The sequence below is a fragment of the Chinchilla lanigera genome, unplaced genomic scaffold (assembly GCF_000276665.1).
Source record: "Chinchilla lanigera isolate Chin_1 unplaced genomic scaffold, ChiLan1.0 scaffold00076, whole genome shotgun sequence".
Classification (NCBI taxonomy): Eukaryota; Metazoa; Chordata; class Mammalia; order Rodentia; family Chinchillidae; genus Chinchilla; species Chinchilla lanigera.
In genome coordinates, this window is record NW_004955477.1 from 2,811,619 (window position 1) to 2,836,219 (window position 24,601).

A 24,601-nucleotide genomic window follows, 5' to 3' on the forward strand; every position below is an offset into this window, starting at 1 on the left:
AACTTACTAAACCGACTCTGTGGATTTTAGGCAGAGTATGTTAATTACCAAGTTACCTAGAGAACTAAGTATCAGTTAAACATAAAACTAAATATTGCAAAGATCCCCAATGGGTGTCTTTCCTAGAAAAGAAAATGTTCTTTAAAAATGATGCCTTGGTCTGAGTTGCCAACAGCTGAGATGCAGCACTTCGTTGTGTGAGAAAATCTTAGGAACTGTGGGCTTACCTTAGACAAGGCCCTGCTGGCCAGTGAGTGTTCTGGATTCTGGGGAACCGTTCCAATGGAGGGATAGATCTCTTCCAAAATCTGAGGTATCCTTTTTCTGCAGGAATTTATTCTCTTCTAACTATTTGAAGAAGACTGGATAACTTACTTAGAAATACGGAAATGAGTAATTATATGTATATGTTATAATTAAAATTCTGGAGTACAATCAAAACATAAAAATGGCAGTCTCATCCCAAATATTCCAGAGGTATATTTCCAAATTCCAGACAGGGGAAGTGACACTAACTGCTTTAATAAAAGGCTTAAAATGGTTATCTGGCAAAACTGTGACCAAAAAGAATAATTTGAAGCCAGGCAAGGGGTCCTGGCAGCTTAGCAAGACTGTGCCTCAAATTAAAAAAAAGGCTTGGAATGTAGTTCAGTATCTGGGTTCAATCCCCAGTAGTGCACAAGTGCACACACACACCCCTACCAACAAAAGAGGTGCTCGGGAGGCTGAGGCAGGAGGATCGCTGCAAGTTTGAGGCAAGCCAGGCTACAAAGTGAGTTCAAGCCAACCTGAACTGCATAGTGATACCCTGTCTAAACACACATACATACACATGCGCGCACACACACACACACACACACACACACACACACACACGAAAAAGTGTGGGAGATAAAAAGGTGGGAGCCAGGTGTAGTGGTGCACACCTGTAATGCCAACATTCCGGAGGCTGAGGCAGGAAGATCCTTGCAAGTTTGAGGCCAGCCTGGGCTACAAAAGTGAGTTCAAGACCAGCCTGAACTGCACAGTGAGACCTGTCTCAAAACGGAAAAAAAAAAAGTGGGAGAATGTAACAGTAATGTAAATGTAACAGACCCAGTAGCTATATTCTGGGTCTGGTTTGCTTTGACTAGAGGTTTTATCTTAGTTGCTCAGAGATCTTCACTCTTACAAGATTCTGCTTCATCCTTTCCCACAGCAAACCTGAATTCTGCCAGACAGGAAGCCTGAAGGCAAGTGGTCCTGTAAATGTGATGCTAATAAATAATGCAAAATGTTTACTTTTCAGTTTTATGAAAAAGACATTTCTGAAAAGTCCTAGAATTTAGCTAACTGTTCCTTTTTTACACTGATTTTTGTCATGTCCTAAAAAAAAAAAAAAAAAAGGCAAGAGTCAGGACATGCTGTACCCTGAACTGGGTTACTCTGTGGTGATATGATCTCTAGAGATTGGGACAGGACACCTCTAGCAGTGAGGCCTTGGAACATCCGCTGGGCGATCTCCTCTTGAACGCTAGAATTACTCCTGGTCCAGAGTGTTTTGCAGGACTGAGAGAGGTAGCCTTTTATTTGTACAAAGATTTGTCAAAACAGCCCATTACAGTTTATTTCTACTAACAAAAAACTGGAAATAGCTTTCTTGCTAATGACAGTCAAATGGCTAAATTTTGGTACATTCCTCAAAATGAACAGTTTCTGCAGCCATCAAAAATATTTAGGTACACATCGGAAGGGTTTCTTGACCTGGAAAAATTTCTAGGTACCAAATGAAGAAACTTGAGTTTCCAGATGCGGTGTGCATAATTATCTGATTTTCGTGGGGGGAAATGTATTATGTAGGACTGTTCTTCATGGAGAACAATCTGGAAGGTTATTCACGTAAGATTAATAGTATCCCTGGATCATAACAGTAAAAATCTGTTTTCTTCCATTTTTCACTTACGTGCACTTTTTTTTTTTTTTCCCCAATAGTAGGGATTGAACCCAGGGTCTCATACTGAGCTATATTCCAAGCCTTTTGTAAAATGCTATTTTTGAGACAGGGTTTCAGTTGCCCAAGCTGGCCTCCAACTTACGATCTTTCTGCCTCAGCCTCCTGAGTACATAGCTGGGATTACAGTCATGTACCACCGTGCCTTCCTCATCTAACTTTTTTGCAATCAGTGTATAATAAAATTTCAGAAATGGGAAGTCAGTGAGCACATGAATTATTTCATATGTACTACCCTAGAGCTAGTTCTAGGAATATTCCTAATTCTCTGGATCTCTTTACCACAGTCTTCTTTTTCAGATTTGTCATCAGCCTTTAAAAATCAGCCTTGCCAGGCATGGTGGCGCACACCTGTAATCCCAGCACTTGGGAGGCTGAGGCAGGAGGATCGTTGCGAGTTTGAGGCCAGCCTGTGCTACAAAGTGAGCTTAGAGCCAGCCTGAACTGCATAGTGAGACCCTGTCTCAAAAAGACCAAAAATAAATAAGTTAATAAAAATAAACCTTGTTGGTGATGCTAACTTTCCTGCTAACCTTTATTTCATTCCCAGATAAAGTTACGTACTTACGTTTTGACACTGATTTTTTTTTCTAATCTGAAGCCAGTTCAACTTTTCTGAGCTCAAAATCCATTTCCTGATTTTCTAAGAAACAAGCAAAGCCTTCAGAATTTGAAATAGCTTTAAAACTATAGGAATTATTTATGGTATTTCTCTGAAGCAAAGGCATTTACTACATCATAGATTTTTTGAGTCTTAAATTTAAGAATGATTTCCTTGATCTTATGGAGTTCTCTGTGTCCTGCCTGCTGTTATTCTTTAGTATAGCACCCTTCCTGCTGGAGAGATTTTAGATTGTAGTGAGTATTAGGAGGTATAGACCCTAGTCCGTCCAGTCCACATAACAAGCAAGTCTGAGAGATGTTCCATTCTAAAGCAAGCATAGACTTGTTTGGGACATTTACTGTGACCAGCCAATTGTGGTTAATAGAGCTGGGGCCATTAGGTTTGTTTTTTGTTTGTTTTTTGGTTTTTCTCCGGTACCGGGAATCGAACTCACGACCTTGCGCTTGCTGGGCAGGCGCTGTGCCGCTGAGCTAAATTCCCAGCCCCGGCCATTAGGTTTTGAGTGATTACAAACAGATGTGGTTTAGCTGTGCTAGAATATGAATCATCCAAAAGACCTTTCTGACAGTTTAAAAGTATATGTGTGGGAGGAATTGGGGAATAGTGACTGCTATCTCGAAATAATAAACACAGGATAGATACCTGGCATATGGGAGACGGGAAGTTCAGAGATAGATTTTATGCAACTTGACTCCTTAGAGAGTTCTCTATCTTCTTAGTCTGTCACAACCCTACTTATTGTGCAAGGGGAAGCTCAGATGTCACCTCCTTTAGAAAACCTTTCTGATTCTCCAGGCGGATTATGCAACCCGAGCACCTTGCACATATTTTGATGCCGCACTCAGCCCAAGACAGAATTAGACTTAGTATGTCATCTGCAATTGGGTGGTAAAGCCCTAAACGGTGGGACAGTGATGGAAGCATCTCAGAACTCCCGGGGCCTGGCTCTGAGTGGGTGTCAGTAGGTATTTGTTACCTGAATACTAAAGAAAAATAGGACCTGTAGTTAAGGGAAGCCAGGTAAACAAAGTTGTCCCAGATACACTTGCTCTTGAAGAATAAGGCAGTAAGACACAGATTATCATGTGGAGTGGTTAATCGTAGAAACACTTCTTTAAACTGCCCTTGCACTGCAAACCTTGGAAAATTTCTCACCTGAACCTGTTGGGGCCTTTAAACTGTGCATCAGGTAAGCACAAGTCCATCATGGTACAGAGGTCAGATAGGTGATTCGGAAATTGAAAGACTGATATTCAGGAGGAACTCTGCTCCATATTAGCTGAGAGATTTTTGGGTTTTTTTGTTGTTGTTTTGTTTTTTCCCCCGGTACCGGGAATCGAACTCACGACCTCGCACTTGCCAGGCTGTGTGGCAAGGCGCTGTGCCGCTGAGCTAAATCCCCAGCCCCTTAGCTGAGAGATATTTTGAAGTCTCTTGGCATCTCAGAATCTCCATTATATTACTTGTCCTGCAATGTGGTTGGGGAAGGGGTAAGAAACATGTAAAAATGTCTTTGTAAACTGTAAAGCACCACTGAAGCAATTACCTTGCAGGTGATCTAAGCACATTTTACTGTCTTCCTGGGTAAAGTGACACGAGAAGCCAAGCTCATCTTCTGAAGAGATGATAGGCAGCCCCTGTAAACGAACTTTGAAGGGCCTGGAAAGCAGCCCCTGAAGTATAATTTCCTACATTCATTGAGTTTTCTTCTAAGGCCATGTTGGAGTGTTGCCAACTGCACTTGGACCCAAAGCCTGGTGCATATCTCAGAACTGTCTGCCGAGGGAGGGCAGGAAATGGGCGTAAAGGACATTATTCAAAAAATAAAACCCGCCTTTAGAAATAGCCAGTGTTAACTTTGGTTTATTTCATTATCTATATATCTTAAATTCTAAGCATTGAAGAGTCATTTCCCACTAAGGGAAGAAGGTTCTCTCAGGTGAATTGAAATTACCATTCCTGGAACACTTTTTTTCATAAAGCTTTTTTTTTTCTTTTTTGGTCTTTTTGAGCCGGTTTCACCGTGCAGTTCAGGCTGGCCTTGAACTCACTTTGTAGCCCAGGCTGGCCGCAAACTCACAGCAGTCTTCCTGCCTCAGCCTCTTGAGTGCTGGGATTACAGGCATGTGCTACCATACCCAGCAGTTAATTTTTAACTAATACACAAAACAAGAGTCGTACATATTTGTGGGGTACAATATGATGTTTTGATACATGTATACATAGTGTAGCATTTATGGCGGGGAATATAGCTCAGTGGCAGAAGCGCCTGCCTGGCAAGTGCAAGGTCCTGAGTTTGATTCCCAGTACCAAAAAAAAAAAACCAAAACAAACAACAAAACAAAACAAAACAACTCAGACATTGTGTAATGTTTAATCAGATTAAACATACTTATCTCCTCCAAAAAATAAATAGCCATTATTTTATTTTTTATTAGTGCATGTTTGCAGTACATAACGCTGACATTCCCTGCGGGGAGCTGGTCCATGTACATAACACATTTTAATTCTTTTTTCACCCACTCTGTCCCCTCCCTCCCTCCATCTCCTGATCTTCCCATTTGAGATAAATCTATCTCCCTCCTATTATCTTTTGTTTTGCTCTGTATTTATATTCTGGGTTTCTCATATAAGAGAAACTATGTCATACTTAAACTTGTGTGTCTGATTTATTTCACTTAACAGTATGGTGCACCCGTCTTCCTACACATAACTCAAATTTATCTTTTTTTGGCAGAGTAGTATTCCACTGTTTGTAAATACCACATTTTCTTTGTTTTTTTTTTTTTTTTTTTTTTTTTTTCTCCGGTACCGGGAACCGAACTCACGACCTTGCGCTTGCCAGTCAGGCGCTTTTGCCGCTGAGCTAAATCCCCAGCCCCTATACCACATTTTCTTTATCCTTTCATCTCTTGATGGATGTACAGGCTGCTCCCAAGATTCAGCTATTATGAATAGTTCTGCTATAAATATGAGTATGTGTGTATCACTGTAATATAATGTCTTTAGCTCTTTGGGGAAGATGCCTAGAAGGGAAATAGCTGGGTCAAATGGAATTTCTATTTTTAGTTTTCTGAGGAATCTCCATACTGATTTCCACGGTGATTGTACTACTTTACATTCCCAGCAACAATGTAGCCGGGTTCCTTTTTCCCTGCAGCCTTGCTAGCTTTGTTATTCTGAGAAGCATCTATTCACTTGCCAATTTTTTGACAGGGTCTTTTATTTTGGGAAGGGTCTAATAGAAATAGCCATTGTTTTAATCAATAAGGTTTAATATGTTATTTCAAATATATTTCATATATTATTTGTACAGGAGATGAAAATTCATTAACAGTGAATATTTCCGTGCTGTCTTCGGCAGCTCGTATGCTAAAACAGTGAAAATTTTATAGATTTCATTTATAAATCACCACTAATTTTTTTTTTTTTGTACCAGGAACCAAACTCAAGACCTTACACTTGCCAGGCAGACATTTATGCCACTGAACTATGTCCCCTGCCCACCACTATCTCATCTTGCAACATTTTCATCACCCCTAAAGCCTATTTTCCTTACCTCAGACCTTAAAAAACTCTCATGTACTGTCTGTTTCTATAGATTCATGTCTTTTGGATATGTCATATAAATGGAATTTTACAATGTCATCTTTTGTTTCTTTTAATATGTTTTTTGTGATTAGCTTCCTTTACTTACCATATTGTTTTTAAGTTTCACCCATATTGTAGCATATATCAGTACTTGATTGCTTTTTGTTGATAAATGAAACTACATTGTATGGATAGATTATCTTTATCAGTGCATCTATGAGGCCAATCTGTCCCCCATCTGTCTAGTGAGGGGTAGGGCAAGGGATAAGGTGAAGGGTAAAAAAAGACAGAAGTATGGCGATGGGGATTTGGGGGGGCGTATTTGGAGGTCAGTTCCTCAGGTTGCGCAAAAGATGATGACACTCTGGGCTAGCCGCCGTTTATTCAATGTACACAATACTCAGAGGGATTATCAGAGGACTCAGATGGTGGGAGTGACCTTATGCTGATGAGGTTCTTCATGCTGACGAGGACAGTGAGGAGAGGTAGCAGGTTAAGAAGTTTGTCCTTTCTCCAAGATGAAACCCTATTGTTATTACTACTGGGTTCTCAAGGAACCAGAAGGTCTTCAGCTGATACAATCTTGCCCTGGGGCCTGACAGCATGAGACCACTGAGGCCTCAACTATGACCAGAGAGACATGGAATTACGTCTCTGCATACCATAGCCGGCCCTCATGGCAAGACACTAGGCCTCAGACAAGCTCTAATCACAATTCAATAATGAAACGATTTTTTCCCTAAAAATTATATAGAATGCTCTTTAAGGGCCAGGGATACAGCTCAGCACCTGCCTGGCAAGTGCAAGGTCCTGAGTTGGATTCCTGATACCAACAAAAAAAGGTCTTCATCATTCACCAGTTGAACAATTGGGTTGTTTCCTTTTTATAGCACTTATGAGTAATACTTTGTAATAACACATATTCTCTGCTATCAATAGGTGGAATACTTCACTACTCCTTCAGTCTGAGGTGGCCTTATAATTTGCTTTGGCCAATAAAATGTAACAGAGGGGCTGGGGATTTAGCTCAGTGGCAGAGCGCCTGCCTGGCAAGCACAAGGTCGTGAGTTCAGTTCCCAGTACCAGAAAAAAACAAAAAAACAAAACAAAACAAAAAAAATGGGCTGAGGATTTAGCTCAGCGGCAAAGCGCCTACCTGGCAAGCGCAAGGTCGTGAGTTCGGTTCCTGGTACCGGAGAAAAAAAAAAAAAAAAACAACACACACAAAAAAAGAAAATGTAACAGAGTCTGAGTCCTTCTATTCTCCCTCTGGACCCCTTCCTCTACCATGAGGACCACCCAGGATGATCCCCTGAAGCATTTAAATCATTAAAGAGGACAGCGTTGTTTTCCCTGCCCAAGCAGCGCATGAGAGAGTTCATCAAGATACTAGAATCCTGTACCCATCTCTTAGCTGACTGCAGAGAAAACAGGAGCTGAGCCAAAACCAGAGACGTCCGCTGAGCCCCACCTAAATCACTAACGTACAAATTTGTGAGCTAACTAAAAGGTTAGATCTTAAGCTATTATCTTTGGGCATGATTTATTAGACAGCAGTTGCTACCTGTAGAGCAGGGAAAAAGCTAAATATCAATATTGAACTTTAGTTACAGGAGAGGAAATCCCAAGATGCTTGGTACACTTACTCCCTAAGCACCGAGGCAGAACTGCCACTTTCCTAGATCTGCGGACCCCAAGATAACAAGAGTGGAATAAAGTGCTCCCACAAATCGACCGACTGAGTCAGTCAACATCTAGATCACCAGGGAAAGGCCTGAGAATGGAGTCTCCAGCATTCCATCCTGGATCAAAAATCAAAACAGAACAATGACAGCACACAGCATACTGTATACACAAAAAAAAACTACTGGCCACCCACAGAGCACTCCGAGCCACTTCCTGTCTCCCAGGCTTTTCCCAGGCGGTCTGTCCCCTTGTCAGCCTGGCAGCCCTACCCTGACCTTCAGGTCACTCCATGGTATCTCTGCCTTCATGAAGCTCCCCTGACCCTCCTTTGTGCTGTTCCCATACTGTGAAAGTACGTTTACGAGGCCACATATCACGTATTTTACAGCTAGAACCTCCTCGGTACTCATCTGTGGGGCCTGGAAGGTGTCTGTGGTTTGTCCTAAACCATGCTACCTCCACTTAGGCTCTTGGACGTTCCTCTGAAGCCTTTCCCTGCACCCGCTTCAGCTCCCCCAGTATTTACTGGTTTATCCTTTATATTGGCTCTAGTCACATGGAGCTACTAAGCATCTAAAATGTAGCAGGCAAGACAAAAGAACTGAGTTAAAATTTTTTTTCCATTTAAACTAATGCGTTTTTTAATTTAAAATTGTATTAGTAGATGTTCACAGTACATTCATTGTGAGGAGCTGGTACATGCGCATAACTTAATCTGTTTGTTTGTTTTTCCGTACTGGGAATTGAACCCAGGACCTCCTGCTTGCCAGGCAGGCGCTGTTGCATGACTCATTTTACTTAATTCTCTTTACATCCCTTTCCCTTCCCTGTCTCCTCCCTTTGTCTCCCGTCCCCCTTCCTGTTTGCAAAAGATCCATTTTAACTACTTGAAATAGCTGTGTGCCACATGGCTTAGTGGCCACCACACTGCACAGCTGAGGACTCTGAGGCCTTATTTCACAGAGAGGGAACACGTGTGGCAGGAGTGGTATTGTGATGTGTTTAAGGTCACAAAGGCAGTGAAAAAACCAGAGCCCTCGTACACCTGGGTCTGCTTCCCTCCGTGACAGGCTCAGAGAATACTGTTCCGGGGAAAGAGCAGAGATCACCACCAGCAACATTTGTCCTAGATAGAAGTAAGCGGAGCAGGCTGGAGCGCTCACTCTGGAACCCCCGAAGGGCTTGGCATCCTGCGCAGGAAGTGTGGTGTCCTCCCTTCTGCCTCTCAGCCTGTGATACCCTTTGCTGTACCCTGCCGCCTCCAATGCAAGCAGGACAGAGCCAGGCAAGGGTAAGGGACGCCTCGCCCTGGGGGAGCTGCAGTCTCGGAGACCACTTTTCTGGCTGGCACACGCCTTGCCTCAGCCCAGCTCAGACAGAAAAGACACATAAAGGGAGGTCAAGCCCGTCTCTGCCGCTCCTACACACATACCACCTGCTCATCCCCTCGCCGGCCCACGAGGAGGTACCCAGGTGGAGGATCAGATTAATCCCCTTCTTTATCCGGAGGCTGGCACTCAAATCTCCATCCACCCAGGGAAAGTGGGCAGAGTTACGGGTGAGGCGGATGACATCCAAGTCCTCAGGAAGAAGGGTAGGCGGGAGAGAGCCTTGGCACCCTGCTCTAGCCATCTGCTCTGACCAAAGCAGCGTGAATACTCCACGCCTCACAGACGCTGGGCGAGGGTGCGCAGGCACCTGGAGACCAGGTGGGACCCGTCTCCAGCCTGTTTCCTCACCTCTTCTCTCCCTCCCACAAGCTCTTGCTACCTTTTGGGGGTCCCCACCTCCTCCCTCTCTCCTCCTTCCCTTCTCTTTAACGAAGGTCGGTTTTTATCAAAGTGTGACGTATAACAAAAAAGGACACAAACATAAACATATAGCTTGCTCAGTTTTCAAAGTCAGCCTTCCTAGGTAACTGGCTCCCAAGATCCAGGAATAGAACATACCTGTTCCCTCCTGGTCATTAGCCTTGTTCTCCTGACTTCTGACATAAATTAACTCTGTTTATCAACTTGCCTACTTCTTTCACTCCATGCTTTTATTAGACTTACCTGTGTATAGTGTCCTGCAGTTATTAACTAACAATTTAGATTTTGGGAAGCCTAGGGAGTGCAAATGATGAAGGTCTGAACATTCTCACAGTGTGTTTTGATACCGTGTTTTAAGCCTGCATTTCTTTGGGGTATGTAGCTAAAAGCAAATTGCTGGTCACAGAGTATGCAAATGTCCAGCTTTCGCAGCTGCAGTCAACAATCTCCCTGTGCACAGTCCCCAGGGCAAAGTCTGAGAGTTCCAGGACCCCATCCTCCCCTGAACTTGATGTTGTCAGTTTAAGGCATTGTAGCCATTCTGGTTAGTATGAGTGGTCATCACTGTGGTTTGCACTTGGCATTCCCTGAAAACTGCTGAGGTTCAACAATTTTCTGTATATTTACTGGCTATTTACAAAACTTGTCTTGTGAAGCTTTTGTTTGACTACTTTGCTTTTTTTTTTTTTTTTTTGTTTGTTATTTTCTGCTTTTTTTCTTACCGATTTGTAAGATTTCCTATATATTCCAGTCATGAGTTTTAAAGATACATATGTGTGATGGGGCACACCTGTAATCCCAGTACTTGGGAGGCTGAGGCAAGAGGATTGATTGCCTGTTTGAGGCCAGCCTGAGCTACATAGTGAGTTCATGGGCAGCCTGAACCATATATAGTGAGACCCTGTCCCCTGCCCCCCAAAACGATACATATGCGTATGTGTGTGTATATATGTGTGTGTGTATGTTTATATATGCATATATACATATATAACAAAATTCTTACATTCAATGGTTTATCTTTTTACTCTCTTAAAGATGTCTTTGGCTGAAAAAAAAAGACAATTAAATCAAATCTATTTACCAATTATTTTCTTTTATTGTTAACTGTTTTTGTGTCTTGTTTAAGATATCTTTACCTATTTAAAGGGTATAAAATTCTTCTGTTAAATTGTTTCCCTAGAAACTTTATGATTTTAACTTTTTACATTTTGCTTTCTGTAGATAGTATAAAAGAAGGATCAAAATGTTTGCATTTTGTATGATCTAAGTATCAAAACCTACATTCTCTGTACTACTAGATGGTTGGCTCAGCCTGACTTACTAAGGTTGCCCATTCTGTGTAGCAACAGATCATCACATTTGTCATAAACCAATGTAGGTCTGATTCTGAACTCTCTTTTGTTCTAAAACCTATTCATCTTAATGGAGGGCAGTCATAGCTGGCAGTGTAAATCCTGTCTCTGTTCTCTCTCTGCATTTCCATATACATTTTAGAGTCAGCCTATTTCCGCATCCCACCAAATAACCTTGCTTACAATTTTTATTGTTATGGAATTGAAACCATAGATTAAGCTTGGAAGAATTGAAATCTTTATAATATTCAGTCCTCCAATCCATGAACAAGTTATTTGTTCATTTATTTAGGTCTGTATTAATTTATTATAATACTGATTTGTACTTGGTGTAGAGGTCTCATGTCTCCTTCATTAGTTTTGTTGTTGTTGTTGTTTTGGGACAGGGTCTCACTGTGCAGTTCAGGCTGGCCTTGAACTCACTACAGAGCCCAGGCTGGCCTTGAACTCAGATGATACTCCTGCCTCAGCCTCCCGAGTGCTGGGATTACAAATGTGTACCACCATGCTCAACTCCCTCATTAGTTTTATTCCAATGCATTGGATGTGTTTTTTTGTGTGTGTATGTGTATGCATACATGTGTTCTTGTAAGTAATATTTTTAAAATTTCAGAGCCGCGCATGGTGGCGCATGTCTGTAATCCCAGCACTCAGGAGGCTGAGGCAGGAGGATCGTTGTGAGTTCAAGACCAGCCTGGGCTACAAAGTGAGCTCAAGGCTGACCTGAACTGCATAGCAAGGCCCTATCTCAAAAAGACCAAAAAAAAAAAAAAAAAAAAAAATTCACTTTCTACTTCTTTGTTACTAGTACATTGAAATGCAAGGATTTTTTGTTCTTGTTGGTTTGACCTTATATTTGACAACCTTACTAAATTCATTTATTAATCTAAAAGTTGATCATAAATATCTAGACTTTCTCTATATATACTCTTTCCTGTGGAAAAAATGGTCTTATCTCTTCCTTTTCAGTCTATAAATTTTATTTCTTTTTTTTGTCTTTTTTATTTGCTTAGACCTCTAATGTAATGTTAAATAGACATGTTCTCACTCCTGATCTCAGACAGAAAACTTTCAATATTTCAGTCAGTATAAGACTTACTATAGGTTTTTTGCTGCTATCATTTCAGATTGAAGACTTTTTTTTTGAGACAGGCTCTTGCTATGTAGTTCAGACTGGCCTTGAACTCACAATGATCCTACTGCCTCAGCTTCCCAAGTGCAGGAATTACAGGCATGCGCCGCCACCATACCCAACTTTTAAAAAAATTTTTTGATAAGTCTACTTTTAGTTTTCTGAAATTTTCTTGGTATTACTATAGTGAATATCAAATTTTGTCAAATGTACATGATTTCCCCCTTTATCTGGTTAAATGTGAGTTACATTGATTTTTAAATGTTAATGCAATCTTTTATTTGTAGAATAAACTAATTTTCTTACTAGAGGTGTTAATCTTTTCATATATTACTTTATCTTGCTCACTAATATTTTGCTAAGGAATTTTGTACCAGTGTTCCTGAGGAAGATTATTTGTAATTTTTCTTTTTTGTAATGTCCATATCAGGTTTTGAAATCAAGGTGATACTGACTTTGGTTCCATCTATTGCTGTTTTCTCGAAGGGTTTATGTAAGGTTAGGGTTATTTTTTTCTTAAATTGTTTGAAAGAATTCTCTGGTGAAATCATTTGTACGTGTGTGTGTGTGTGTGTGTGTGTGTGAGACATGTGAAGGTTTTTAATTCAAATTCAATGTACTTAGTAGTCCTTGATTATTTCTGTAGTAGATCTAACTTCATTCAGGCTTATTGATTATTTTTTTCCTTGCAGTTTTTCATTTGCTGTCAATCCTATCTAGTGAATTCTAAATTTCAAATCCTATAGTTTTCATTCTAAAATTTCTACTTATTTTTAATAACTTCAATTTCTCTTCTGGTTAGGTTCTTCTTTCCTTTAAATCCTTACTTTATGTGTAGTGAGCGAATTCATAGTAGCTGTTTAAATGTCCTTGCTTGCTAAGTGAATAATCTGTTCTTGGGGCTGAGGCTGTTGCTCAGTGGTTCAGCCCTTGCCTGGTACACATGAGGTCCTGGGTATGATCCTCAATTCTGCTCCCCTCCAAATTTTTCTTTTTGGTTTGATTATAATAATTGGCTTTTTTGCTAGGTATAGGTCATATATTCCTATTTCTTTAAATTCCTACTGCTGGTCGTCTTTAGCTACATGCCAAACATTGTGAATTTTATGGTTTTGACTTTGTTGTACTCTTTTAAAGATTATCAGGCTTTGGGCTTTGTTATGGTAGGCAAGTAAGTTAATCTTTTTGAGATTGTTTTAAGTTTTTGTTTTGTTTTTTTGAAATACAGACTTACTTTGTAATGTAGGCTGGTCTTGAACTCTCTGTGTAGCTCAGGCCGGCCTCAAACTCATGGTGATCCTCCTGCCTCAGCCTCTTGAGTTCTGGGATTACAGGTGTGTGCCACCACACCTAGCCTGTTTTAAACTTTATAAGGGTACAATTTCTATCATCTAAAAAGAGAGAAAGAGCTAGGTACAGTGGTGAATATCTTTAGTCCCAGCTACTCAGGAGGCTGAGGCTGGAAAATCACTTGAGCCAGGAGCTGGTGACCAGAGTGATTAACAGCAAGACACCATCTCAAATAAGTAAATAAACAAATAAATAAGTAATAAGGAAACAAATAAATAAGTAAATAAACAAAACAATGGAGGGAGAGAGAAAGGGAGAGAAGGGCTTGAGGAGATTTAAAAAATTTTAATACTCAAGTCTTCGAAGCTGCGCCACCCCTACAGGAAAGTCTGTTAGTTTGGTGAACAGGTAGGAAAGTGTGTGCTCCACTGGTGGGAAGTTTCAGAGTCACTGGCAGAATGTGTTGATTTGAATTTTTATTTTTATTGCTCTCAAACAGTAGCTCTCAAATTTTTGGTCCTAGGACTCCTTTATTTATTTATTTATTTATTTTCTTTTTGAGACAAGGTCTCACTATACAGTTCAGGCTGGGCTTAAACTTGAATTGATCCCTCTGCCTCGGCCTCCTGATGCTGGGATTACAGGTGTGCACCACCATACCTGACCTCCTAGGATCCTTTTTGACTCTTAGAATTTTAAGTCTTCTAAAGTGCTCTTGTTATGTGGATTGTGCTTAGCAATATGACTCCCATTAAAATGAACACTGAAGACATTTAAACATATTCATCCTAAAAATAACAGTAAACCCATTAATGTGCACACAAATAACATTATGTTTTATGAAAAGCAACCATAATTTCTAAAAGAGAAATTCAGGTCAGTTTTTCTAGTTGTTTTTAGTGGGAAAATCAGTGTGCTTCTAGCTACCATGTTGCGTCTGGAACAGGAGCATCATTTTACATTTTTGCAAGTCTCTTTAACATAGGGCTTCACTGAACCTAGTGAGCTACAGTCCCAACTCCTCCTCCTTACCCTTTTTTTTTTTCAGACAGGGTCTCACTAAATTGCTAAGTTGCCCTGGTTGGGCTTAAATATGCAATCTTCCTGCCTCAGCTTCCCAGAATGCTAGGATTATAGGCCTGCGCCACCATACCCAACTGTAAAAATGATTTTGGCATCATGGACCCCCTGAGAGGGTCCAAGGGACCTGTTTGGAACCACATTTTGGAAATCACCGCTCTAGAAAGCAGGATCTCATAAAGGCCCTCAGTCCCTAATGACCCCTGCTCAGGGGAGGCAGTTTCACCTGTAAGGCAAGGCTGTGCACAGAGCAGGCAGCCAAAGACGGAAGCATTCCTGAGCCACCAAGGTCATGTCCAACTCTCCATGCTGACTGTTCCCGAGGCATTCCAGCTCTTTCTGCTATGATCACGTGTCCTCCCTGATGTACATCCTTGAAAACTTGCTTCTGTCGGTCTCTGCTGAGAGCGTGACAGAAAGTCTTCCAGGTTTATCAGAAGGACTTTGTTTTCATCTTAGGAAAACATTTTTGCTGGGTTTACCATTCTGAGCTGACAGTTACACCCCCACGAGGATATTAGTGTACTGCCTTTGGTCTGCCTAATTCTGCCTTTAGTCAATTATTTTTTGCATGTAGTCCGTCTGTTCCCTCTGGCTGCTTTTAGGACTGACTCCTTGTCTTTAGGGAGTCCCTCATTTCTGGGTTTGAGGCAGCTTTCAACCTGAAGTGTTGACCTTTTGGGGGAGTCATTCTTGATATACCTTTGTTTTCACCTGCTGTTTCATGATTGGCCAGAATAGTCAACATCTTCAGGGCCCTCTCTAAAACAAACAGTGCAGTCTTAGATGGGAGAACTGTATGGACTACAGTCCTGAGAATATACCACTCTAGCTGGGCATGGTGATGCACACTTGTAATCCCAGCACTCAAGAGGCTGATGCAAGAAGATCCCCATGAGTTCAACACCAGCGTGGGCTACACAGTGAGTTCAAGTTCAGCCTAGACTACATAGTGAGACCCTGTCTCAAAACAAAACAAAACAAAACAAAACAAAACAAAACAAGAATGTATCATTCTACTGCAAATCTCAAAAGACAAGTTCTTTTGATGGAATGTTTCATTTATTTACATCATTCATCTATTTATCATGGTATATTTGGGTTTAAATAGATACCTTTGATATTTATTGTCTATTTATCCCACCTGTTTTATTTCTCCTTTTTGCCTTCTTGGGGAGTAATCAAGTATTTACTATCCTTTTAAGATCTAGTTGGCTTAGGAATTCTCAGACGCTTTCAAACAGATTTGTGTGCATGTGTACATATGTGTTTTTTGTTCAGCTTTTCTAGTTGTTTTCCTTGGGAAAATCAGTGTGCTGCCAGCTGCAACACTGTATCTGAAGCAGCGCTGCAAAGATAAAAGAAAATGTCTATGTCGTATCAGTGGTTCTTCACTCAGGCTGCACTTCATAATCCCCTGGGGAGTTTTGGCCATAATACCACCAAGACCTTACCTCCAGGGCTCCTGTCTGACTGCTCTGGAGCAGGCTGTGGCCCTGGTACCATTCAGGTGCTCACCAGGGGATCTTAGTGAGCAGACAGTGTTGGGGTGACCAGGGTAAGTCTCCACAGTCATCCAGTGTGTGCCCGTGAGGGTGGAAGGGGCCTCTGCATACTTCTACCCAGAGCTCTTCTTATACAGGGAGGGTGAACTCTGCAAGGAGCCCTTGGGCTTCATTTCCTGCTCTGCCTGTAGCCCGATACAGTATTCCCTTCTGAGAGTACAGGGCAGGATGTCAACATCTCAGTCCCCAGAACAGGTCAGGCTGATGGGAGGAGTCCAGGCCTGGGTGACCACAGCCACTGCCACTCACGGCACACCCACTGCCTGCCACGCTCAGTGTGAGCATTTTACTTGCATCTCGTGGACACCTTTATCCACACCGTGTGGTGATGATAGCAAGGCCCACATGGCTGAGGCCACAGATGGGGAAGTGACCCTGCCAGGAAGCATCTTGGAGTTCCTGACTTGGGCCTCAGTGGATCCCGGTAGTCTCCCCTCTCTCCCTTTCTTCTGCGGGAGGGGCCATCAGCACAGAATTCAACCCGCAAGTGCCAACCCTGGGCTCTGCAGGGAGGGAGAGGCATGATCAAAACCTCAGTGTCCCTGGCAACCTGGCCCATGGTGCAAAAACTATTTCCAAAAAAAATCTGTCCAAGCAGGGCTGAGCTTTCCCAGCCTCACCTCTGGATACTTACATATTCATTAGCACATGTCCATCATTAAAAGAAAATGGTTGTCATTCGACACCCATCTGCTCCCTTTCAAAATACCAAGCTGATATTTATCCTCCTGAAAAGAGCGAATTCTAAACAGACAGCTAAGCACATGTCTTCCTGCAGGCAAACAGGACTCCAAAAGGTCTCAACACAGCTTCCCAGCCCAGGGCTTCTCTGTCCCCAGCCCAGGTTAAGGCTCCCACTCAGATTCAGCTAAAATCCAACATCATGAAGTTTGCTTTCTTTGAAAGAAAGTGTGAGAATATGTTGGCAGGAAATTCTGCTGTCCTCATTTTGCTTTTTGTTTTGTTTTTTTTTTTTTGATACCGGGAATCAAACTCAGGACCTTGCACTTGCCAGGCTGGCACTTGTGCCGCTGAGCTATCTCCCCGGCCCCATTTTGTGTTTTAAAAAATGCTTTCAGGGACCAGGAAAGCCTTCATTGATTTTCTCTTCTAGCCTCTGGCTGCAGAGAGCCTTGTGTGAAGCAAGGACCGTGGGACTCTGAGGATCGGCTGGCCGGCGCTGGCCCCAGTGTGGACACAGTTTGACAGCAGGACCTTGGACAAGTCCCTTCTCTCTGACCCTTTGTGACCTGCACTGTCCAGGAAGGGAACTGGAGTAGCCCTGTCACCCACAGACCTGGCCCCATCAGGATGATTCGAGGGCTTTTTGGCCAGTTCACCTTTAAGTTCTCTGTCTCCTTTGAAGCACAGCCAGGTTTAAGGACTCTTAGTCAGCTGACTGCCAAGACCCTGTAGCTCACACTTTCGGATAATACCCAGAGGAAAAGTAGCAAAGCCCTTGGCCCGCTCAGCACATCTAACCTGATTTCTTTTGCCCCTTTCAATCCCTCCCTCCAATCCCTTTTGACAATCTGGTTAGTCACTGGATGGTATGCTCAGGATAATAAGACGAGAGATGTAAGCATAAACCATTTGTCAAGCATGTATGAAGGGTCGGGCACATGCTTCCTTATGCAAGTATCTTGTTTAACCTTCAGAATGACCTAGGTGGTGACTACTTTCAGCTAAGGAAATCGAGGAATTAAATAATTTGTGTTCTTTTAGGTTCAAGGAGTTTTTATCATCTAATATGTTATGAACTTACAATACATGGGGTCCTCCCTCAGAGCTCCAGCTGGGACTGGAAGTCAGGCAGCTTGGCTGCTAATCCTTAAGTCTTAGCCATTCTGATCGTCAAATGATAATGGCCACCCAGTTAAGCCATGGGGCCACCCAGAGAGGTGCAGGGTGAACCCAGCAGGTTATAGTCATCTCCAAAGCAGCATGCTCTATCTACCCTGCTTACATCCACGTGTCCTCTGACAAGGGTACTTTACCGCCTTTTTACAATTTGTGCAGGAACCTGGTTCAGTCTCTGATGTCACAGACAATCACAGAGACCTTAAATATCTCATTCTGTCTGGAATGGACCTGTGTGCCTTCCTTTTCCCAGTGACTCTGGAAGAGATGGTTCTGGAAAGCACCGGCTATGTGGATGGGAGCTTGAGAGGTGGGGCTTAGGTGCACCAGGTGCATCGTCATGGATGCGTGAATTCCACCTCCCATCTCTTGGCCAGGCAGTTGTCACTTGCTACGTCCCTGACCTTGGTTGTTCCGGTGGGTTTGGCCGGGCTCCTCTCCCAGTGCAAGGCACATAGGTGACCTTGCCTAATGGCCAAGGCCCCTTAGCTCTTTTTTCAGCTTCAGAATGTTCAAAGAATCTTTGATGTGAATGTTATTTTTTCTTATCTGATCTTTCCACAATGCAATCAATCCAGTTTGGGCATAGGAGTGGATCCCAAATACAAATGTATGTGCATCATATGCCCCAGTGGAGAAATATTTAGCTAAGGAAATAGACATCAGATGGCCTCTTCAAGGGAAGTGAGCAGAATCATTTAAAAAAAACACACACACAACAAAAAAGGCAAAATCACAACATCATATGCCAATGATTGCTTTCTTGAACAAAAGAGCAGGGCTGGGGATTTAGCTCAGGGGCAAAAGCGCCTGGTCGTGAGTTTGGTTCCCGGTACCGGAGAAAAACCAAAAAAAAAAAAACAAAAAAAACCCACCAGCATTCCAGAAAAGATCAGTACTAATGTACTGGACATTTAAACAATTTTAGGCATACTCAGCCCCTGCTGGGGTTTCTATCATCTAATTTTTCATGAATTTACAAAATGTGGGACTGTCCCTTAGAGTTCCTTCTGCCTAGATTTATGTTAAGACCTTATCCTCCCAGGAAAACCCAGCCCCTGGGGCTATTTCCGAGGTCATTTTAGTCACTGTGGATTTTAACAGACAAAAGCCAGGCAGGACAAGGAGAAACAAGAAGGCTGTTATGTATACAGATAAACTTTTCCTTTCTTGCCGACTTATTTCTCGAATGGAGAAATGCTGGATTGGAAAGCAGTTCTTGCAGTTCTGTGGGAGGTGACAGGTGGCCGAAATGCATGGGGTTGGGCTCCACAGAGCGAAGGGAGAGGAGATGGAAGAGGTTCTTATTTGGGTCAGTGAGCAGCAAAGACCTGGATGGCATACTGCTGAGTGGTCACCCATCTGCATGTGCAATGTGCCCCCATTTCAGCAAAATGTCTCTCAATCAGAATGCATTAAATGAATTATGGTACTGACATTCTGTGGAATAGAGCCCTGGCTCTCTAAAACACTAGGCATACCTACCATTTAAATATTTACCAATATGTAACTAGATATCATATGAAATGGGAAAAAACCATGGTGCAGAAAAGTGTTGGTGTTGTTTAATATGCTCTCATTTACGTAGGAGAAAAGAAAGACCATCATATGCTTGAACATTCACAGACACACACACCATGTGACAGTGCTGGATTCCTTGCTCCCAGGATTTTAGTGACACATAGGGATACCTTGCTAGGGCGTGTGGGAAGCCTCCTCGCTCATTCTCCTAACTTCAGGGTCTGACACAGGTGAGAACTAGGAGGAGAGCCAGGTGAGACCTGAAAGCCAAAGGCAGCCTTTCTTTCCGAGCTTCATTCATTCCAGCATAGGGGCCAGGCACCACAGGCCTGGCCTGCAGGCGTGAGCGGTGGGGGCAGACTTTACCTTTAGTAAATGATCAGCTACAGCAGAGGCTGGCAATAGGTGGTGGAGTAAGAGGCAGCTTTCAGCCACATCCCCCATCCCTTTCTGTGCCAGGCCTCGCCTTGTCACCTCATAAAGAATGACACTTCGCTCAGGGACAATGACAGGCAGGGCTTTTTTTCTTCCAGAAAGTGTAGAAGTGTAGGGGTGGAAGTTCCCTTCCTGGGCCCACATAGTCATTCCTTCCTTCCTTCATTCAGTAAATATTTATTGAGCACTGTGTGAATTTTCTATTCCTGCAGCAACAAATGAATATAAACTCGGTATCTAAACATACATCTTACAGTCCTGAAAGTTAGAAGCCCCAAATCAGCCTCACTGACCTATAAGATCAGCAGAGTTGATCCTTTTAGCAGTTGCAAAGAACTTACTTCCTGGCCTTTTCCAGCTTCTGGAGGTTGCCTCATTCCTTAGCATATGGCCCCACATCTCTCTGCTTCCCCATTGTCACCTCTTCTCTGACTGACCCCATTCTTTCACACATAAGGACTATTGGACCCATCTGATGGAAATGATTCAGGGCCATCTTCTCCTCTCAAGACCTTTCATCTCATCTGCAAAGTCCTTTAGCCTTTTATGGTTGTTACTAAACTTGGGGATCTGGAATCTCCTTTTGGAGGTGGTTTCTAAATTCTTTCTGTCCTGAGCAAAGACTTGGTCAAGACAACACAAACAGTAGCAAAGTTTTATTAAAGGTAGGAAAACAAACAGGCTCTGCAGAGCAAGTTTGGGCAAAGTAAAAGTAGGAAATGAAGTACACCCTAAAGATTGAGGGCAGGCCACTTTGCCAGAGAGAACAGAGTGGCAAAAACTCAATGGCAACTGTCAGTTTTGTATCACCTACTCCTCAGGCACACTTCAGGTCTAGGCCAACCTGCTCAAGTTCTGTAGAAGTGTCCCGGCCCGCGGGTACAGTCAAGGAGGACCCTAGAAGGGGAGTGGGGATGATAACAGGACAAGAGACACAAAGAATGGAGACAAGACAGGATTCTGATCAAGTCTCGTTTATTGGCGGGAAGTACGGTGTATATATAGGGCGCAGGGAAATGCGGAAGTTCTTAAGGCGGGAGTAACCACGTAACTGGACAAAGGCGGGAGTAGCTAGGCAACGGTGGGCAGTCCTAGTTCTAGAGGCGGGAGTAGCTAGGTAACGGTGGGCAGTCCTGATTTAAAGGGAAAGGTGCGTGTCTTCGGGGAAGTAGGCAGGATAACAGAAACATCTCAGACAACAGAAACTTAATGCTTAAGACGGCTACTAATATACAGTGGAGGTCAGTCAGGGTCTCCCACATAGAAGTGCATGTATAGGGCTCTGGGAACCGTTCATGCCTGTGTTCGGGATCTGGAAACTAGCAGGTCCGGCCTACTTCCCCAGCCAGCTTTGCCACACCCTAATTTCCTGTCTCACGGTGATGTATTCACAGATTCTGGGCAGTTGGGTGAGGACATCATTTGTGCAGGGTGAGAGGCATCCCATTTCTCACAAGCGTCTTCTGCTTGGCACCTGGAGACCAAGACAGACTCAGCCCTTGTTTTCAGTGAGCTCCTACTCTGGTGGGGATGAAAAAGAGTGATGTAATCTCAGGTGGTGAAGGATAGGCACTGTGAGGAGGGACCAGGCTAGGGAGGGGAGGCCGATTAAGACTGCGCAGCCCTGGAAGTTCTCTTGGTGGTGATGTCTGTGTGGAATGAAGGAGGCCACGTGGAGATGGGAAGAGTTTGTTCCAGGCAGAGTAAGTCTTGGAACATTCCATGTTCCCCTCCTTTTGGGACACAACTTGCTGGCTCCCCTGAGTCATAGGTACCCACCTATCTGTTCTCAACCTTCCAAAAATTCTTGAACGAATTGTGACTCCTGAGAGGCTCTGTGGCCTTGCCTGGGTTTGTTTTGCATACCTAGCTTCATGCCATTTTAGTGAGTCTTTGGAAAGGCGAGAAGGCTGAGCTCAGCTCATTGCCTTGAACTGGGTGCTGGAACTGAGTTTTGAAATGAAACCTTTGTTTGTGGTACTAGGAGAAAATGGCACTTCCTGTGAGCCACGGTGAATGTTTCCCCATAGGTCTGGTGATCACCTACACTTCCTGTTTATGTTGTTTCTGTCTGGAAGGATTCAGTGTAGCTTCCGTCCTCTTAGCACCTTTCCTCCCTTCTCTTTTGGGGACTTGGAAATACAGTAGTTATATAAACAAGAAACAGATACCAAAGGGAAAGGGAAGCCCCACCTGCTCTACTGTTGATCTCTTGAGATCATTCTTTTTTTCTTTTGTCTTTTTGAGATAGGGTCTCGCTATGCAGTTCAGGCTGGCCTTGAGCTCACTTTGTAGCCCAGGCTGATCTCGAACTTGCAACGATCCTCCTGCCTCAGCCTGCTGAGTGCAAGGTCATTCTTAAAAGCAGATGTCTGGGACCAAACTTCCTCTCTTGGGAAGCCTTTCTTCTTTACTTCTCTCTTGTAGTGGCTCCTCCCAGAACCCTTGAACCAGCATTGCAGAATTAGTCGATTGATACCTTCCTGCTGGTTTGGGGCCCAGTTCAACTGAACCTTCAGAGCCGTGCGCCAGTTTTGCTGTGGCATAGAGCTGAATACAGCAGGTGCCAGAGCTCACACACCTGCAGGGCCACTTTACACTCAGGCAGGCAGTAACATTGAGGTGTCATTTCTATGCCCACATCAGCCAAAGCCTTACCTGAGGCCATGAGGCATGTAGGTGGATCTGTGCATCTGACAACCTCAGTCATGGCACCACCCCCTGGTCTCAGTTCACCCGTGTTCTAGAGACCACTGTCAAGCCCTTATTTGCTCTGGAATTGCTCTGAGGGCAAGATGAACTGGATGGCTGCACATGCATCAGATTCTTGCTCCTCCTGCTGGTGGTATTGTCTGGGCAAGGAACTCCAGCCTGCAGAGCAGCATTGCAGACCTTCCTTTCTGCCCAGCTGACCCTGCCAGGTAGAAAGCCTGCCCCATGCTAGGTGCTTCCTGCCCACACTTCACTGGCTCATCCTCACTGAAATACGGGGAGGGTATGACCTTGAAGTTCCACCCTAGGTGGAGTCTGAGTGGGTCTTCAATGAAGCAGATGCCGGGACAGGGTAAGATATAGCAGAGTCACTGAGGAGGAAGCAGGCAGGAGAGGATGCAGGTCTCTCCCCTGTGCCAGAGATGACAGGAAGGGGTCCAGGTAGAAAGAGCCAAGGACTCAGTGCAGCTTTGGCAAAGTTTGCGGTAGGCTGCTGCGGGGGCTGTCCCCTGCCATCTTCAGTCACAGACTAGGAGCAGCAGGGGAACTGAGCCCCAAGGGGTAGCAGGGGGGGTGCTCCCCATGGCAGGTCCCCTGGAAGGAGGCAGGGCTGACATGCATCTGAGGCCCTCAAGTAAGTATTTACCCAACAGAAGTCAAATTCACGCCCACTGAAACACACCTAGTGCCCACCAGAAACAGCCCAAGTATCCACAGCTGGTGAAGAGGTCCAGAGGTGAGGTGTGTCCCTACAGTGACGGAGATGGATTAAAGGGAGGAAACAATGATATATGCAATGATATGGATGCATCTCAAAAACATTATTACGAAGAAGCCATGCACAAGTACACACTATGTGACTCCCTTTGTCTAACAAAGTATTTACAGTATACTGTAAAGTCTATGCATTTCACTGTTTAGACATTTCACCTCAATAAAGAAAGAGTCCCAACACTCTAGATGAAGCTCAGAGAGCTTGTTTCCCCAAGGTGTACAGCAGATGGGCTGGAGCTGGAACACTTCGTCTGTGCCCACAAGAGATCTGGCGACCTCGTGGTTCCCAGCACAGACTCCAGAGGCTCCTCCTGTGCAGCCACATTCATTCTTGGGTCCCTGTCATGGGATGTGGCAGCTGGAACTTCAGGATTCCAAGAGACCACAAGTCCTGGTCTGGAGCCCAGTCCCTGTCCACCGGGCTGGGCTGTAGCCTGAGTCACAGGCTAGTAGTGGGTGTGGGAGGTGACGTCCTGGCCCCCAGAAAGAAAGACAGTTGGGCAGGCCCTGGAGAAGCAACTGGTGAAAGCCAAATCTCAGTCTCTTCCCACTCGGTGCTGTGTATTCTCTAAGCCTGTTTGCTCGGGAGTGAGCTGAGGGTAGAAAATAAAGATAACAGGAAAAAACAAATGCAAAGCATCTGAGACAGCTAGTCTTTCAAACCAAGGTTGTTTCATCTTTCTTAATTTGCTCACTCATTCACTCAGCAAACAGTGTTGCTTCCCTACTCCAGCCAGAACTGTGCTATGCATAGGGTTGAATTATTCCTTGTAGTCAGTGAGCTCATAGTCTAGTAAATAAGTGATTATATTGACTTATAGCTTTGTAATGTACTCTAGTACCTGACTGAGTTAGTGCCATGCTTATTATACTTCTTTTTTTTTTTGTTTTTGTTTTTTTTTCCAGTACCGGGAATCAAACTCACAACCTTGTGCTTGCCAGGCAGGCGCTGTGCCACTGAGCTAAATCCCCAACCCCATTATTATACTTCTTTCTCTGAGTTTTCATGGTTGTTCTTATATGCTTCCTTAAATTTTAGAATCAGTTTGTCTAATTTTTTGGTTTCTGTATTTTTTTTAAATCAATGTATATAATGACTGTGTGCATTGTGTAGGTGGCATTTCAAATCAGTGGGGAAAAGTTGAATAATTTAGTAAAAACATTTTGAAAACTAGGT

At 43.5% G+C, this 24,601-nt stretch overlaps 1 long non-coding RNA gene across 1 annotated transcript; it reads right to left on the reverse strand.

The window, feature by feature from the left end:
• Positions 1-149: 149 nt before the first annotated feature.
• Positions 150-19,944, reverse strand: LOC106146401. The gene is made up of 3 exons (XR_001230823.1): positions 19,870-19,944; positions 2,559-2,633; positions 150-324 (listed from the first exon to the last, which is right to left on the reverse strand). It is a non-coding gene; the product is annotated as an uncharacterized LOC106146401 (long non-coding RNA).
• Between the last annotated feature and the right edge of the window lie 4,657 nt (positions 19,945-24,601).